This window comes from Mauremys mutica, chromosome 9 (assembly GCF_020497125.1).
Source record: "Mauremys mutica isolate MM-2020 ecotype Southern chromosome 9, ASM2049712v1, whole genome shotgun sequence".
Classification (NCBI taxonomy): Eukaryota; Metazoa; Chordata; order Testudines; family Geoemydidae; genus Mauremys; species Mauremys mutica.
In genome coordinates this window covers 77758551-77773477 of record NC_059080.1, presented here as the reverse complement: position 1 = coordinate 77773477, position 14927 = coordinate 77758551, and the positions used below count along the sequence as shown (strand labels likewise).

The 14927-nt window shown below is 46.6% G+C and overlaps 1 long non-coding RNA gene across 3 annotated transcripts in view; it reads left to right on the top strand.

Annotated features, from left to right (window-relative positions):
- The window catches only part of LOC123377394, a 185057-nt gene that overhangs the window by 118857 nt on the left and 51273 nt on the right, over nt 1–14927 (top strand). For all 3 annotated transcript variants that reach the window (XR_006582195.1, XR_006582194.1, XR_006582196.1), the window contains one exon: nt 14114–14195. This is a non-coding gene — a long non-coding RNA (uncharacterized LOC123377394). The remainder of the gene's footprint in view (nt 1–14113; nt 14196–14927) is intronic.

Here is a 14927-nt window from a genome sequence, read left to right as displayed (position 1 = left end):
GGATTGGGACAGAGGAGGGGTGCAGGGTATATGAGGGGGCTCAGGGAAGGGGTTTGGGGTGCAGGAGGGGTGCAGACTGTGGAAGGGGGCTCAGGGCAGGGAGTTGGGCTGCATGAGGGGAGGAGGCAGGGGGCTTAGGGCAGGGAGTTGGGGTGTGGGGTGCAGGAGGGGTGCAGGGTGTATGAGGGGGCTCAGAGCCAGGGGCGGCTATAGCTTTTTGCCGCCTCAAGCATGGCAGGCAGGCTGCCTTCGTTGGTGCACCTGCGGGAAGTCCCGGTCCCGTGGATTCAGCATACCCGCTGCTGAATTGCCACCGAATCCGCGGGACCGGTGGTCCTCCCACAGGCAAGCTGCCGAAGGCAGCCTGACTACCGCCCTCACAGCGACCGGCAGGGCGCCCTCCATGGCTTGCCGCCCCAAGCATGTGCTTGGTGCACTGGTGCCTGGAACCGCCACTGCTCAGGGCAGGGAGTTGGGGTGCAAGGTGCAGGCAGGGGGATTAGGGCAGGGAGTCGGGGGGTGGGGTGCAGGAGGGGTTCGGGCACCAGCCCGGCGCCGCTCACCTAAAGTGGCTCCGGGATGGCAGCGGCGCGCACCGGGGCCAGGGCAGGCGTGCAGGGAGCCTTCCCTGGTCCCATGCCATGCCACTCCAGGAAGTGCTGTGGCCCCTGGGGAAGGGGGGGCGGAGGGCTCCACATGCGCTGCCCTTGCCACGCCTCCAGGTAACTCGCCTGAAGCTCCCACTGGCTGCGATTCCTCGATCCCGGCCAATGGGAGCTGTGGGGGGTGGTGCCTGGAGGCAAGGGCAATGCATGGAGTCCTCTGCCCTCCCACCTGGGGGCTGCAGTGCTGGCCGCTTCTGAGAGCGGCGCCGGGCCCGCGGCACCACGGGGGGCAATCCCATGGGCCGGATCCGGCCTGCGGGCCGTAGTTTGCCCATCCCTGGTCTGTAGTGTAGACCAGACCTTTCTCAGAGTGTCACAGCTAAATACAAGGTGGAATACATTGTTTAGCATAAGTAGTTAACACATATTTCAAGGAACCATTCAGGGTGAAGTGGCCCATCAACACCCCTCCACTCATAGGAAGGAAAGGAGGAGGGGGAAGAAAGCAGCTGTGGGGGTTAGTTGGTTACAGATTGTTGTAATAAGCCATAAATCCGTGTCTCTATTCAGCCCATGATTTTTAGTGTCTAGTAAAGTTAAGAATTTAAGCGCCCAGGCTCATCTTTTGAAAGTTTTGTGCAGGTATCCATGAGAACTGATAGGTCAGATATAGAGTGATCACTTTGTGAAAAGTGTTCACCCACAGATGATGTGGTGTTTTTGTCTTTTATCATTTTCCTGTGTGAATATCATCAAACAACTACAACCCACACTCGTGGGGACCCCATCCTGAAATAAATCTTTCCTGATCCCGCTCTTCTGAACTTCAGACAACCTCCCAACCTCTCCACGCTCATCATCAGAAGCAAGCTCCCCACAGACCAGGACACACCAACTCAGAGCAGCACCAAACCCTGCCAGAACAACAGATACAAAACCTGCAGACATCTCACAACTACTACAATGATCAACACCTCCCACCACAACACACCTTTCAAGATTCATGGCTACTACACGTGTCTATTACAACATGTGGTATACCTCATTGAGTGCACTGAATGCCTCAATAACAACCATGTTAGTGAAACCAGACACTCACTATGCTCTCCAATGAACTCACACAGGAAAATGATAAAAGACACTGTGTACGATCGAAAGCTTGTCTCTCTCACCAGCAGAAGTTGGTCCAACAAACGATATTACCTCACCCCCCTTGTCTCTCTAAATGCTATGACTCATTTGGAAGGAATGAGAATGATGTGAGTAATTTTTCACCTTGTCTGTGACTGAGTCAAGCTTGGTTCTGTCTGCTGTGTATAGGCATCATTGATTCTGGGCCTGGTTCTGTTATTATGTGCATCAGTGTGGAGGAACACTACTGAAGCCTCTGGAGTTATTCTACTGTGATACTAGTGCAAGATAAGAATCAAGCCCACTATGTCATTTTTTGAGAGAAGGTTTACCCCAGTGCATTCACAAAATATTCCCCTTCTCCTCTAGCTGTGCCCTGCAGACTGTATGTACATCTGTCTGCTGCCCTCTTTCCCATACATTTCAGTGGTTCTATGTGCTTTTGGGATCTCTTAGGATGAAGGGTGCTATTTGTCATCCTTATGTAAAAGTTGAGTGGCACATATTCAGCAATTAGTCCCACTGATTTCAGTGGCACCTGTTTCTGGAGTAAGTAGTACCTTACCGTAACATGAGTAAGGGTGGCCGAATCTAACCCAAGGAAAGCTAACAAGAGTCACTCAATGGAGCATCCCATTGGATATGTACTTCTTCTTTCCATTGCTATTCAGAGGAATGAAGAAATCCATCCAGAATGGTAGTAAGACACGCTGCTGCTAAACTATCAAGATAAGTAGCTGTCAGATTTTAGAAGGTTTAATATCAGCTGCTTAGAGGTCAAATCTATGGTTTTGGTTGAATGACATAATTAACTCTTTTCAAGAAAAACTGTCTACACTTCCATTGGTGTTAGAATTCTTTGTTTGCTGAGGATAGAAATGTCTTATAATATAGTAGTCTATTTGCTAACCTATTCTACCATGCTTACCAGTGTTTGAATCTATGATTAGTATCTTCTGAAATGTCCCTAGAAAATGTCCATGTGTGTATTATTAGAAATTATGGAGGGTTATTTGTGTTTATTAAATATCTGAGGGAATTTATGTAAGAGAATTGCTTACATAAATTCCCTCATGTAAGCAATTCTATCAGTCTGAGAACCATGAATCAAATAAGGCTGCTCGATATTGATATCATTGAGAGGACTGACATTTCACTGTTGGCGTAGAGTACAAAACAGCTTCAGACCCTGCAATTCTCACAGCACTCAGTCTTGCATTTGAAATTTGGGCAGTCAGATCCATTCTCTGAATTGATGTGCTAGCATGGTTTGGGGATGAGAGCACAAAACATTTTAGGGTCCAGTGTGGCCCCATTTAAATCAAGTTGCAAAAAGTAGACCTCATTGGTTAATATTTAATCAAAAATGTCAGGCTTCTGGCTGGATTAAGCTCATTGTTCCTGGATCATTTCCCATTTTGTTAAGCAGTCCAAAAGTAGCTCCACTTGTTTTTGGGCTGTGTTGCAAACAATCACTGCCCCTAGCATCAAACATAATCAAAACCTTTTTCTTTCATCTTCAAGTGATTTTTAATCTTCTCTTAGTAAATGCTATTTGTACAGACTGTCTCCACATGTATGAAGTTATCAATTGTACTAATTCCAAAGACTGGAAGTTCAATTAACCCTCTAGATCTAGAGAACTGTGATTTACAGTTTACAGAGGGTGGGGCAGCACTTGGGGGCTATAAAGGATGAGAGGGAGACCCAGGAACAGGGCCGCCCAGAGGGGGGGGGCAACGGGGGCAATTTGCCCCCAGGCTGCAGCCTAGCTATAGGCCAAGAGGTACTGGGGGTTGCAAGGGGCAACCCAGGGGTAGGCAAAGGCAGCAGGTCCAAACCCCTTTGCCTGTGATGAGTAGGCTGATACTGCAGTCTGCCCCAGGGTGTGGGGTTAGACAATGACTGGCAGTAGCCAATACTGAGGCAAAGTGGGGATAGTGGGGTGGGGGGTTCCCCTGGGAGGGGGAGACCCAGTTGAACGGGCACCAGGGTCCTGGGAGGGACACGGGGGCCAGTAGCTGGAAGGCGGATCACCAGCCTGCAGAGGGCGCTCTGGACGCTGGACTGAGCTAATTCCCAAGGACAACCAGCAGGAGGCGCTGCAGGGGTGAGGCTGACCCGGTTACAGCATCTCTGGGGGACGGTGAGGGGACAAGGAGCAGGATGGGTCAGGGATTCTGAGGGAGGCAGTCGGGAGCAGGAAGTGGGTGGGGGTTGGATAGGGGGTAGGGCTAGGCTGTTTGGGAGGCACAGCCTTCCCCACCCTAAAGCTCATTCAGCAGTTTGAGGCTTGCAGAAGAGCCAAGCTGTTAGCTTTTCCATTAGGGCTCCCATCCCCTTCACTTCTCAAATGCCAAATTATAGTCTATATTTAATTTCAGTGCCATAGGGAGATTATGTCAGGGGAGGGTAGCTTCATTTAAAATTAGCCACTGGGGGGAGGGATCACATGAGAAGAGCAATATCCTTCCCAACCCTACCAAGGGAGACCCCCCTCCCCTGCATTCCCTGAGGCTTCAGAGGGGTTAATTCAGTGGTTCTCAAACTTTTGTCCTGGTGACCCTTTCACATAGCAAACCTCTGAGTGCGACCCGCCCCCCCTTATAAATTGAAAACACTTTTTTATATATTTAACAGTATTATAAATGCTGGAGGCAAAGTGGGGTTTGAGGTGGAGGCTGACAGCTCACAACCCCCAGTAATAACCTCGTGACCCCCTGAGGGGTCCTGACCTCCAGTTTGAGAACCCCTGGATTAATTTAATTTTAGCACCCTGTGTCCATTCACATGTATGTGCTATTTTGAGCATTTCAGTTTGGACAACATAGGCTCATCCCAGATTCTGGAACAAGCTCAAATGCTCATTTCGTGGAGTATGTACATAGTCTATACTAAAGACAAACCCACAGAAACCGTCTCCAGTTTGTGAGGGACCACATGGAGCCATTCTCTAGGAAACAGATAAATACATGGAGATTAAGTCCATTAATGGCTGTTAGCCAGGATGGGTAAGGAATGGTGTCCCTAGCCTCTGTTTCTCAGAGCGTGGAGATGGATGGCAGGAGCGAGATCACTTGATCATTACCTGACAGGTTCACTTCCTCTGGGGCACTTGGCATTGGCCATTGTCAGTAGACAGGATACTGGGCAGGATGGCCTTTGGTTTGACCCAGTATGGCTGTTCTTATGTTCTAACCTAAATGAACCCAAAGTTATGGAGACAGATATGAGTCAAGGAAGCCAGCAGAGTATCAGAAACCTGGAAAAATCTCTGCCTGGATGGGCTCAGGTGTTTGGTTACAAGCTGAGGTGGTTCAAAAGTTTTGGATTTTTTTTAAGCAGAATTTTTTTATTGTTTCTTTAAACAATCAAACACAGCAAGCAGCAAATATTTGGCCACACACTTCTGAAACCTCAAACCATGTTCAGGTTTTGGCAGACTAATTTCAGCTTTTCAATCAAAAAAACCACAACAAATTTTGAAGGAAAGCAGACATTGTCCGTGATTTTTTTCTGCTTTTTAAAAACCCCTAGTTTTCGATCCAGAAAAAGTTTTGATGGAAAATATTTGTCCAACCCTTTTAATGAGCTTTAGTGCCTTTTAGCACTAGCTGATGCTGAGAACCAGTGATACCTTGTAAAGAAGTTTTCTCAAAACTGGGTTTGTGCCAAAATGCAGAAGGTTTATTTTTCCTAGGGGCGACCGTGGGGGGGAGCAAGTGGGGCAATTTGCCATGGACCCCGCAAGAGCCCCCAGGAGAATATAGCATTGCAATTTTTTTATAGAAGGGGCCCCCAAAATTTCTTTGCCCCAGGCCCCCTGAATTCTCTGGGCGGCCCTGCCCAGGAAGAGGGCTAGACTTGTGAATCAGAACTAGGAGAGAGAGAGAGAGAGAGAGATGTTCACCGGGAGTCAGGGGTAGGTAAGAACCATCAGAAACTGTATGTTTGGGATCTGGGAGAAGACAAAGAAACTAATAAGAGGTTTGCTGGATGATGTTCCTAAGCCAGAGAGACTGGTCTGGAGAGGGCTGAGGGCCAGGGCAGTGGCTGCAGCAGAGGAGGGAGATGCCTGCTGGCTCTGAGCTGGAGCCAAGGGCTGAAGAGCCCTGAAGGCAGGGGAGGAGCCTAACCATTGATGTCTCCAGGGTCAGAGAGCTGGGCCTAGAGGAACTATGAGAGGATCAGGGGAGTGAGGGATGCTCACCTGCCAAGTAGGCTCCCCAATAGAGTGGTTGTGGGGGTTCCTGCTGGGAAGAGTGGGGTTGCACTCCGTTTGGAAGGGATGGGGTGGCTGGTCCTGTTAAAAAGGACTGGGAGTTCAGGAGTGGTTGAAGGCACTGGTGTGTGATATGTGGGGCCTTGTAGGATGAAACAACAGTGATCTTAAGGGTTGCTCTCACTTGGGAGAGAAATGGTTGGGGACTTTCATTATGGACTGTTTTTGCACAGCTTTATGGTAGGTCACAACCATTTGTCAAACTAAATCATTCCTTGACAGTTTTTGAGACACACTTGCTGTCTTCAATCGGTTCTATACTTTCTGGCACATACTTTCAGTGCTCACTTTCCAAATCTGTTTCACATTTCCATGAGTTTCGTCATGCTCTCTAGTAGCAAAGTCCCCATACAATTTAATTGTTGACAGCTGTCATGAAAAGTATTTTATGATTCCTTTGTTGTTCCTCTTGCTGAGTATGTGGAATTGCTACATTAAGAACTACTTGTCTGTGTCACACATACAAGAAAGTAGAGCTTTCTGATTGTTTAAATGTTTTTTAAAAATTGTTGTTTTTATGCTATTCATAGGTAAATAGCCATTAAAACAGGCAGACATAAAGGTCTGTAAATGCAGAAAAATTATGCAGATTATTGGTCCAATAATTCCATACAAATGTGTATGTAGAGGTATTTATTGTTATAAACTGATCCAGAGAGGACAATAGTTAGTGGTGGTGTTTCTGCCTACTTGTCCCACACAGTCAGATGATTCAATTACTTGGGCTGTCTTTGGCGGGGAGGGCGGTGTGTGTGTGTGAATCTCACTCTATATGAATGAGACTGACACCCTGCATACATACAGCACAAGACAGTGTGGTGTTGGCAAAAGGCTGTTGTCTTCTGTGTTTCTTGAGCTGTTCAGCATTGCAAGCACACCCTCTAGTCAAGAATTTTACTTGATGCTTCAGTGGCGGGCACATAAATACCTGGCTAAACAGAAGTAGTTCGTTCTTTTCTTTGCTTTTTTAGAAAATATCTCTGTCATAGGTGGTAACAAAAAATTCAGCCACCCAAAATCATTCCTACTTTTTATGTGACCATGTTAGATGGTTTGGGATCTGAGTTACTACAGAGAATTCTTTCCTGGGTGCTGGCTGGTGAGTCTTGCCCACATGCTCATGGTTTAACTGATCGCCATGTTTGGGGTCGGGAAGGAATTTTCCTCCAGGGCAGATTGGCAAAGGCCCTGGAGGTTTTTCGCCTTCCTCTGCAGCATGGGGCACGGGTCACTTGCTGAAGGATTCTCTGCAGCTTGAGGTCTTCAAACCACAATTTGAGGACTTCAGTAACTCAGACATAGGTTAGGGGTTTGTTATAGAAGTGGATGGATGAGATTCTGTGGCCTGCGTTGTGCAGGAGGTCAGACTAGATGATCATAATGATCCCTTCTGACCTTAAAGTCTATGAGTCTATAACTACAAAAGATAGATTTTAAGTGATTATAAGGGATAGCAAACATATCAAAGCAGATTACCTAGCAAATAAACAAAAACACAAACTAAGCTTAACATACCAAAGGGATCGGATACGAATAGCAGATCCTCACCCTAAGTGATGGTACCAGCAGGCTGCAGACTCCTAAGGGGCAAGCTGCACTTGCTTACAGCTTGGAATCCCCAGGTGTTTCATTCACAGGCTAAAAATACCATTAGCCTGGGTCCAGCACTTCCCCCAGTTCATCTTTGTTCCTCAGGTGTTTCCAGGAGTCTCTTTGGGTGGGGAGTCAGTGAAGAACCATGATGATGTCACTCCCCTGCCTTATACAGCTTTTGTGTATGGTGGGAACCCTTTGTTTCAAAGCTTGATTCCCACGCCAGCCAGTGGAAAAATACTGATATCCTATGATGGAGTCCAGCACCAGGTGACCTGGTCACATGTCCCTGTAGTGTCACAGCAGCCATTACTCGGAGGTTGTCTGCAGCTTCTTCAGGACAGCTGCCCAGGTGGGAAATAAGCTTCTTCTAAGGCCTATTGTTTTCTCTAATAGCCCTTCCCCACCCAACCTTTCAGAATGAAAGCATCTTGTCTAGTGGGTGTTCCCCAGGTGTAAACACATTTGTAATACAGATACATAGTCAATATTCCTAACTTCAGATACAAAAATGATACATGCATACAAATAGGATAATCATATTCAGTAAAGCATAAAGTTTTCACTGATATCTCACATGACCTATCTTGCATAAAATACATCAGAATTATACCATAATCATATCATAATATCACTATGAAGAATATGGGGAGCAGTGTTGCAGATGGCACATGTCTGACACTCCTGTGTAGTATAATAGGTATATGTATATGGTTAGTTTATCTCATCTTTTGTAAGATATAGGTATTTAAGAAAACTGATGTTTCAAGTAGAAGGGCTCTCCGCCGAATTGCCACCGAACTCCTAGATGGGTGAGTGTAAAAAAAACCAAAACAAAAAAACGCCCCCCCCGCCCCCCTCTGCGGCAGTCCCGATATTTTCTCCTTAACATCTGGTCACCCTACACTGGAGTAAGTGATAACTGGTAATTTTGCTATAGGCCAATAAATATGGTCATATTGTTTATTTTTACCTACATAATATATGACAGCAGATGGAGCTCTCTCTTCATCTATTCATGTGGGCTTTAACGGCAGTACTCTTATAAATTCTACTGTTGTAATTACTCTGTCAGCACCTGCTACTGCTGCTCCATGTACTGTATCTTGCCAGTTTGATATCATTCCACAGCACTAAAACTTGTGTGTGGGGGGGTGGAAATTGATCCAGAACCGCTTCACCTTTCCCTTCCTTTCTAGTAACTATTGTGCAATCTTCTTGCTTTTTGATATATTTTTAACTTCCAACAAGGGTTAGAGGGAATCCAATGACAATTTCTCTTGTTTTTTTCTAAGCATGGTTTTATTTTTGTGGCAACACAAGGATCAAAAGTCCCTTGTCAAATCTGAAAAGAAATTGTCTACTTTCAGTGAAGCATGAAGCAGGTATTATCAAGAAGATTTTGATGGGTTTGTGGGTAAGGCACAGAATTGAAAGTCAAGAGATCTGGCCCCAAATCTCAGTTGGCGTAAGTCAGCGTAGCTCCACTGAAGTCATCTTACACCAGCTGAGAACCAGTTCCTGGTCAGCCCTGCCACAGACTTCCTGTGTGACCTTGGTAAAGTCACCTTAACTCTTCTGTACCTCAGTTTCCCCACCTGTAAAATGAGGTAACTATATCATAAGGGTGCTCAGAGGTTTAACATATATGAAATGCTGAGTGTTGATCACAGCCATAAAATCAGTCTGTGCATGATACTTAGCTTTCCCTCCTTCCCTCTCAGCCTGAGACTTATTTACATCCGTATGTAAACAGGAGGAATATAAAGTAACTGAATGTTTGTTTCTCTCACTCCTCCACCCTTCATGTGTTACTGGGGCCCTGATTCTGCAACTCCTCAGTGGGGCTTTATGTGGTCATAATAGTCAGCTCATGTTCTATCAATGGCAGGATCAGAGCCTTAGACTGGACACCCTGCAGAGCAAGGACCATGACTCCATCTGTTTGTGGCAACTCAGAGTTTCATCCCCTAGGTTCTGTTGCTGGGGATGTTACTAACTCATTTTAAATCCCTGGTCACTCCAGGCACCCATGTGTAAGAATGTTTAATCAAAGCCAGGCACCAAAGCATGGCCTGATCTTTCAGAGATGCTGAGTACCTAGAAATCCAACTGAATCTCAGTTCCTCTGAAAATCAGGCTACTTGTGTAGGTGTCTCCTTATGGGTTTAGGTAAGTAACTTTAGGCACCTACATTAGAAAATGTTACCCTTAAAGTCAGTGCACCTAAAACTATCTGCAAAATGGGTATAATCTCTATTTCCTGCTACAGTCAGGAAGAGTAGGCATCACTAGGCTCTACGCTCTGAGAGAGAGAAGCAAAAGCCAGGAATCCCTTTGGGGAAAGAAACTGTCAGATTCCAACACAGGAGAAACCCTCAACCTCCCTCTGCTTCAGAGGGCATGTTTGCACTCCGGGATTATTCCGATTTTACAGAAACCGGTTTTTTAAAACAGATTGTATAAAGTCGAGTGCACGCGGCCACACTAAGCACATTAATTCAGTGGTGTGTGTCCATGTACCGAGGCTAGCGTCGATTTCCGGAGCGTTGCACTGTGGGTAGCTATCCCGTAGCTATCCCATAGTTCCAGCAGTCTCCCCCTCCCATTGGAATTCTGGGTTGAGATCCCAATGCATGATGGGGCAAAAACAGTGTCGCGGGTGATTCTGGGTAAATGTCGTCACTCAATCCTTCCTCCATGAAAGCAACGGCAGACAATCATTTCGCGCCCTTTTTCCCTGGATTGCCCTGGCAGACACCATAGCATGGCAACCATGGAGCCCGTTTAGCCTTTTTTCACTGTCACTGTATGTGTACTGGATGCTGCTGACAGAGGCGGTACTGCAGTGCTACACAGCAGCATTCATTTGCCTTTGCAAGGTAGCAGAGACGGTTACCAGTCCTATTGTACTGTCTGCTGCTGTCATGGGTGCTCCTGGCTGGCCTCGCTGAGGTCGGCCGGGGGGCGCATGGACAAAAATGGGAATGACTCCCCAGGTCATTCCCTTCTTTATGTTTTGTCTAAAAATAGAGTCAGTCCTGCCTAGAATATGGGGCAAGTCTACTAGAGAACCAGAGAGCACAGCCGCTCCATGTCAGAGCCCCAGAGATCCTGCAGAAATGATGAGCTGCATGCCATTCTAGGGGGTGCCCCTGCAACAACCCCACCCATTGCTTCCCTCCTCCCCCAACCCTCCTGGGCTACCATGGCAGTTATCCCCCCATTTGTGTGATGAAGTAATAAAGAATGCAGGAATAAGAAACATTGACTTTTTAATGAGATAAAATGAGAGGAAGGCAGCCTCCAACTGCTATGATATTCCAGGCAGGACAGAACCTCCATTACTCATTAAAGGGTGGGAGGGAGAGGAGCTCAGCCTCCAGCAGCTATGATGAGGATGGTTACCAGCCCTATTGTACCATCTGCCAGGACTGAATCTCTAGGAGATAAAGCTTAAAGAAGGGAATGACTGGGAGTCATTCCCATTTTTGCCCAGGTGCCCCTGGCTGATCTCACTAAGGCCAGCCAGGAGCACTGATGGGATCATGATGGCTATCAGTCACCTTGCATCATCTGCCATTGGGGAGGGGAGTTCACAGACTATCAGGGTTGGAAGGGACCTTAGGAGATCATCTAGTCCAACCCCCTGCTCAAAGCAGGGCTAATCCCTAGGCAGATTTTTACCACTGTTCCCTAAATGGCCTCCTCAAGGATTGAACTCACAACCCTGGGTTTAGCAGGCCAATGCTTAAACCACTGAGCTATCCCTCCATACTGCTGTTTAGCGCTGCAGCACCCTGTCTACCAGCAGCATCCAGTAGACATACGGTGACATTGAAAAGAGGCGAGAAATGATTTTTTTCCCTTTTCTTTGATGGGTGGAGGGGGGGGGTAAATTGACAACATATACCCTGAACCACTGGCAACAATGTTTTTGACCCTTCAGGCATGGGGAGCTCAGCCAAGAATGCAAATGCTTTTCGGAGACTGCAGGAACTGTGGGATAGCTCGAGTCCTCAGTCCCCCGTCCCTCCATGAGCGTCCATTTGATTCTTTGGCTTTCCGTTACGCTTGTCACGCAGCACTGTGTTGAGTCCCTGCTGTGGCCTCTGTCTATCATAGCCTGGAGATTTTTTCAAATGCTTTGGCATTTCGTCTTCTGGAACGGAGCTCTGATAGAACAGATTTGTCTCCCTATACAGCGATCAGATCCAGTATCTCCTGTAAAGTCCATGCTGGAGCTCTTTTTGGATTTGGGACTTTATGGCCACCCGTGCTGATCAGTGCTCCACGCTGGGCAAACAGGAAATAAAATTTAAAAGTTCGCGGGGCTTTTCCTGTCTACCTGGCCACTGCATCCGAGTTCAGATGGCTGTTCAGAGTGGTCACAATGGTGCACTGTGGGATAGCTTCCGGAGGCCAATACCATCAAATTGTGGCCACACTAACCCTAATTCTAAATGGCAATACTGATTTGAGCGCTACTCCCCTCATCGGGGAGGAGTACAGATATCGATATTGTGAGCCCTTTATATCGAAATAAAGGGATTCGTTATGTGGACGGGTGCAGGGTTAATTCGGTTTAACGCTGCTAAATTCGGTATAAATGCATAGTGTAGACCAGGAGACTGAGGAGCCCCCACAGCTGGAATCAGAGAGGAGGGATACCTCCTCACAGCAGGAAAAAGAGAGCTTGTCTGTTAGAGAACCTAGGTTTGGTGTGCAGTGGGGAGTGAGAGAGAGACACACACACAGTCTCCCTCAATAGCTGAGGATGAAGAGCTCTCCCCCCCCCACACACACACATGTGGGATATCTCGTTTCCAGTACTTGGGATGTGGGAAGATGTGAATGGAAATCCCCTTAGCAGTCAAACCTGGAGAACAGGCGAGAGGGTGGATAACTCTCTTCTCTCCTCCAAGCAGCCAGGACAGCTCCATATGCAGGGAAGCAATGTGGCTTGATAGCAGTGATGAGGGTGTGGGTCTATTATAGGGCTTGCTTTGCTCAGCTGAAAGGTAGGACTAGGAGGTGGAGAATAGCAAACACTTTGTCTTAGCAGGACTCCAAAAGGAATTCCAGTGAGCTTTCACTCCCATTTCCCTGGGTCCCCCACCCAGGGCAGGTGGTGGGTCCGTGGCTCCCCACAGCTGCCTGGGTGGCTCTTACCATGGGCCAGCTGCGGATCTCCGGCCTCACCCCCAGGCCAAGCCGGAAGTCAGAGCTGGGTCAGGGTAAGAGCCATGTGGGCAGCTGAGGGGAGCCGCGGACCCTCCACCTGCACGGGGTGGAGGGCTTAGAGGGGACATGGGCCGGGGGCTTCTCTCGCCCCCTCCATCCCCCAGCAGGAGGAGGGGCCCGGACCCCCCAGCCAGGCTCCAGCTTCTGGCTTGGCCAAGGGGTGGGGCCTTGGAGGGAAGAGGAGGGGCAGGGGCAGGGCCACGGAGGGAAGAATCCGTCGTCCTGCCCCTGATCCTTACTTGTTTTGTAAAGTGACATCATGCACACAGGCCTCTGTTCAACAAGGCTCTTAAACACATCCCTGACTTTAAACATGTAGCCTAGTCCCATTGACTTCAATGGCAGAGGTCCTGTGCTTAAATTAGGCATGTATTTAAGTAATTTGCTGAATTGGGGCTATATGTGGTGCTATATAATCATTAAAACATCTTTACATTAGTTTCATTTTTTTTAAAACAAAACTTGGTAGCATGCAAGCATGAAAGTCAACGGTATTGTACACTTTACATGAAATACTGGGCAGGTGGTTATATTTGCCAACAAGTAAGGTAACTCAACCCATTTCTCTTCCAATGTTCAATAATTAAACAATCAGAGGCCACAGGCAGTGAATTGCTAAGCGATTATTTCACAATACCAGATGCCTTCAGCCACCCAAGAAGTGCAGAATCTCTAGGAATGTACTGACGAGTGCTTGTTTTGCCTTATTACCATTATACGGGTTAAACATGGAAATGCAAGAAGAATATTTTGGTACATTTTGTAGAAATGATCTCTTTTCCCCAAGAATAAATGTTGAAAGCAGAATAGATTCCAAGGCCAGAAGGGGCCATTGTGATCATCTAGTCTGACCTCCTGTATAACACGGACCATAGAACTTTGCCCAAATAATTCCTAGGGCAGATCTTTTAGAAAAACATCCAATCTTGATTTTAAAAACTGTCAGTGATGGATAATCCACCATGACCCCTTGATAAATTGTTCCAGTGGTTAATTACTTTAACCATTAAACGTTTATGCCCTATTCCCAATCTGAATTTGTCTAACTTCTGCTTCCAGCCAGTGGATCATATTATGCTTTTCTCTAGTAGGTTGAAGAGCCCATTATTAAATATTTGTGCCCATGTAGCTACTCACAGATTGTAATCAAGTTACCCTTCTCTTTGTTAATCCAAATAGATAGATTCAAAGAGCTCAATCGCTTCAAGGCGTGTTTTCTAATCCTTTAATAATTCTTGTGACTCTTCTCTATTTCCAGTTATCAACATCCGTCCTGAATTGTGGGTACCAGAATTGGACACAGTGTAGCAGAAGCGGTTGTACCAGTGCAAAATATAAAGGTAAAATAACCTCTCTACTCCTAGAAAACAGTAAAGAAAGAGGATGCTTTCAAAATGTTATTTTTTCCAATTGTTGTATTAATTGTGTTCTGTGGATTAGCCTTATAGTGTGTTCAGTATTCTGAACGTGGGACCCAATCCTGCAACTGGTTCTGTGCAGGCACAGGGGTCTTCTCCACTTGGGTCCAGTTGTGGGATCAGAGCTTTGATTCAGGTTGAATTAAGGGCTGAGTAAGGACTCCAGGATTCAACCTGTAATGAAGATGAGCAAACACTGAAGAAATTAAATACGTCCGACAAGTGAAAAGTAACAGTTCTTTAGTCACAGATGTAATCCTATATGGAAAGCTGCCTCGGTGCTTATAAAATAAGGGTTGCCAGCAGCTGAGAGACCCTAGAGAAAGATCATTCATATTAGTGAAGTGTGTATGTATTTTTACTACCTTTTTCTCAGCTGTTCATCTTTTTAATACTCCTGACCTCCAAGTTGAGAACCTGTACCCTAAATGCTATCATAGTAACAAATGATATGACTTGGACCTGAGTCCTATCACCTAGCTACTACTAGATGGTCAGACCCCTTCAGATGTGGCATGACTAACTCATAAATATACCAGCAGTATGGGGATAAAAAATCAAAGCTTAGGGCCAGACTGATCCATACAGCCCCTGAGGAAAGAGTATTCTCAGGCACATCACACATAGAAATGAAGAATTATGGTACCAGAGCCA